This window comes from Callorhinus ursinus, unplaced genomic scaffold, assembly GCF_003265705.2.
Source record: "Callorhinus ursinus isolate GAN/ISIS: 27379988/994484 unplaced genomic scaffold, GSC_fseal_2.0 scaffold10, whole genome shotgun sequence".
NCBI lineage: Eukaryota > Metazoa > Chordata > Mammalia > Carnivora > Otariidae > Callorhinus > Callorhinus ursinus.
Window position 1 is genome coordinate 15,026,552 of NW_027397072.1, and position 4,084 is coordinate 15,030,635.

The 4,084-nt window shown below is 42.1% G+C and overlaps 1 pseudogene; it reads left to right on the plus strand.

Moving 5' to 3' along the window:
- Positions 1–402: 402 nt before the first annotated feature.
- LOC112820719 (dolichyl-diphosphooligosaccharide--protein glycosyltransferase subunit TMEM258 pseudogene) lies at positions 403–642 on the plus strand (annotated as a pseudogene).
- Positions 643–4,084: the final 3,442 nt, after the last annotated feature.

The following is a 4,084-nucleotide window of genomic DNA, read 5'->3' on the forward strand; positions in this document are numbered from 1 at the left end:
TAAGGTCAAGGAAAAAAAAAGCCAGATTCCTTGTATCTGTATTCCTCTGATACTTATAGCAGAGCCATAGTTGTTGGGCAGTAGGCCTAAAAGAGCTCTCAAAGAGTGGGTAATGTTCCCCTATCCTGTGGCAAATACTTTTCTTCACTCACAATGCTGAAAGAGAAGACCTATCTGCCCTTGATCTCAGAGTGCTTTCTGCCCATCTTAATTCCTGAGACCTGAGGACACAGAAGGTGGCAGTCATGAATTATCTCATATTGTAACTCAGTTTAGTCTCTCAATTTCACAAACCATTTGGTAAGGTTCAGACAAGACCTAGCAAAGTAGGAAGATCCTCAAATCTCAGGGTTATTAAAATATGCCACTGGTGGAGCAGTGGATTACCCTATGCCTAGCAAAATGGAGATCAAGGCCATGAGGAGATACACCAGCCCAGTGAACCCTGCTGTCATCCCCCATCTGACCATGGTTCTATTGGCCATTGGCATGTTCTTTACCCCCTGATTCTTCATTTATGAGGTTGCCTCCACCAAGTACACTCAGGATATCTATGAAGAGCTCCTCTTCTCCTTGATGGCCTCACTCCTCATGGGCTTTGGAGTCCTCTTTCTGCTGCTTTGAGGTGGCATCTACATATGATAGCTCCCGAGGGTTTCCAACCAGGTGGCTTCAGTGAATTCCTGCTTTTGTAAGTTTTTTTTTTTTTTTTACTACTGCTGGAAGTGTACCACCTGCTGCTCACAATAAAGGCAGATGTATGACTATCCAAAAGAATAATAATGATAATTGTGTCAAATAGTGCAATCATTTGTCATCTAGAATCCTTGGGGAATGTGCAACTCTGAATCATAGAGTGTTCTAGAAAGAAAGCTCATGCTTCATTATTAGTGGTCAGAAATTAAATACTTGGTTCTCAATATGTTGTATAGTCCTCTTGGGGATAGGAGGGATTTCTCCAGTCATCTTCTGTTGGCAGCATCCCAGTGTGTGCTAGGTGAGTGGGTTTGGAGCAAACACAAAGCAAGGAGGAAACACAAAGCAAGGAGGGAAATGGCCTGGGAATTAAGTGATTTTGCAACTTGGGAAAAGTGGCTGTGCATTTGGGTTGCAGAGTTGCTCCTAGCTGTGCTCTTAGAGAGTTCAACTTGATTGGTAGTTTTTGAACTAGATAGTGAGAAGGACCTTTAGAGGTGGCCCTGGTGGGGATAAGGTTATTGAAGACAGTCAATCAAATCTTTTGTTGCAAAACACTAAAAAAATTATTTTTTTAGATTTAATTTTTTTTTGTTTGGAATAATGATCCAACTGATCTATTGCATAATATTTAAAAGAGAGGATTCTGCCATTAGTCAAATCCGGTTTCACATACCGGCCACTTATTAGCTGTATTCTAGGGGCAATATGGTTAACTTTTCTGAGCCTTAGTTTCTTCATCTTATTGAGGAAATAATAACTATAACCCTCCCCCGGAAATTGGTGAGGATTAAATGAGTTATGAAATGAAATATGCTTTGCACAGCACCTGGTACATTGTAAGGGTGCTGTTAATTATAAAGGTTCTTCTGCCTGTAGTGTTCCGAGATGCTGAGAGCCCAACCTGGTGGTTCTATAGGGGTGTTACCACTGCAGTCACCATCTTCTGCAAGGTTAAAGCAGTTTCTAAACCTGAGTTCTCAGATGCTCACAGGACAGGGTGTCAGCCCAAGCAGAAGGTCCATGAAGGTGATCCCTGCAAGGCCATCATAGTTTGAGAGTTTGTTAGAAGGTGATGGAAATTTCCTCTAGCTCTTACATAGGGTGGGAGACATTCTGTTCTTGGTCTCCTTCTTTTCTTACCCCAACTGTGCAGGGCTATTCTGGGTCTATGTATTTTAGGAGCCATAATGAGGTGCTTCTCATCATACCTTGCCATTTTCAGGCAGCTTTTACTAGCCGCCTGGACACAGGGACAACATAGCAATTTAAGAGCTATAGTGGACTAGGCCGGAAATAGAGAGGCCCGCAGCAGCAAGAGATAGGACCGGGGAATTTGTGTTCTCCCCTTTATAAAAGAGGAAGGATGAAATGGCTTCCAGTCCCACACAGAAACATTCGGAGGATGAGAAACCAAATTTCCTCATGCTCATACTACAATATGCTTAGAGAATACAAAAGAATAGGTGATCTCTTAAAGCAGCAAAGAACCAACTTCAGTGGATCTAGTGGGAAAAATGGAATTTCTTTATTTGCTAGTGTGTAAGAGCTGTCCAAGCTACCTGATCATGATTCATTTTGAGTTCAGGTTCTACTGACATGGGAATAAATTCGAAGAAAGTAAAGTTGTCAGTCACATCAGCCTCCGAGGCAAAATGCTACCCATATAAATGCCTTCAAATTCAGAATGACCCATCGTCCCTTCTTTTCCTAGAGCACAAAACACTCTAGAATTACAAAGCTAGCCTTCTTAGACATGCCTTTCCAAAGCCTGGGCATTTTCCATTTTTTGTTGTTGTTGTTGTTTTTTGTGTGTTTGTTTTTGTTTTGTTTTGTTTTGGGGTTTATTATTATTATTATTATTATTATGAAGCTATGTAAGAACTCCATGGAGCAAGTATTCTGGACCTACAGTCTTGCATCCCAAAATTACATATTCTCTGACACCATAATGGAGAATCTTTGTAAAAACATATGTGCAGATTGATATCTCATTCCAAGAACCTCACATTTCCTCTTTTCTTATGGCTGGGGGGAGGGGAGGAAGAAAAAAAAATGCAGCAGCACACATTAACATTTTGCTCAAGTTTTGAAACGAAAAATATTGTTCTTGCTTCAAATCCAGGATAAAGGAAGTGCTTGTCTCCAGGAGCTGACACTTTCCTGGTCATATTTCAGATACAATTAGCCTCCATTGATGGCAGTGGTTGATCTATCAAATGAGCAGCTAATCTTATCTACGGTTCACAAATGGCTCAGATGGTAGCTTGTGATTTTGATTACTGGAAGACTGGACCCCATCAGACAGCTTTGCTCCAAACAGTGGTCCTTTCAGCCTTCTGCCCATGGAGATCAAAGCACTCCCCTCTCTCCCTATCTGCAGGGAAGCTCATTAGAGGGAGGCTGTCAGGGTTATAATCACGCAACAGTTTTACTTCTGGGTTATAACGCTTTCCCCTTCTTATCAGCCTGTGAGGTCCAAAGTGAGAAGGATAAAGGAGGTACCGATGACATCTGATACATTTAATAGACTCGCTGGTGACTGCCTGGCCCCAGCTCTCTGCCACTGCTGCCTCACTATTGACGGACTTCCCTCGCCCCAGACCTATAGGGATTATTCTTTATTCCTGGGGGCAAGAGATGGGAGAGGGGCAGGATCCATTGTCTCATAAGAGTTGCTTTACCATGAGAACAGAATCAAATAAAATAGGAGTTTCTAAGTCCAAAGATCTGCCTTTAAACTTCATCTCTTTCATTCAGTAGCTGCATGAACTTGGATGTTTTGCTGTGATCTTCAGTTTCTCCTGTAAAATATGAAAATTAATACTTTTCTCATTGAACTTAATGTGCGGATCTCAAAGTCTCCCTCTCCCAGAAGCCTTCTATTATAACCTGAATTCCCCTCCCCCCCCCTCACCAGCAGAGTATCTGCACCTCCCTACTGTCACTGCTCCTTCTTCTGTCTTCCAGGGCATTACCTCTAACACTGCACTTGGCATGCCTGATTTTCTGTCAGCTTGCCTTCCTCCCCAATAGACAATGAAATCCTCAAGGAATAGAGGGTTGAGGCTCCATATATCAAAGAATGCCTTCATTGGACACACAGTTGATGGTAAAGGAAAGTTTGTTGTCCTCACAGAATGAAGTCCTCTACACTAACATGATTTACAAAGCTCCATGAGAAGGGCTTGCACTTATTAGTGGATGAATACTCTTTTAGAGATTCATAGGGACTCATGTCGATGACCTATTTTAGTGGTTCTGGGGTGGGGCCCAAGAATTTACAGTTCCTTTTTTTTTTTTAAAGATTTTATTTATTTATTTGAGAGAGGAAGAGAGAGCACAAGCAGCAGGGAGGGGCAGAGGGACAAGCAGACTCCCCACTGAG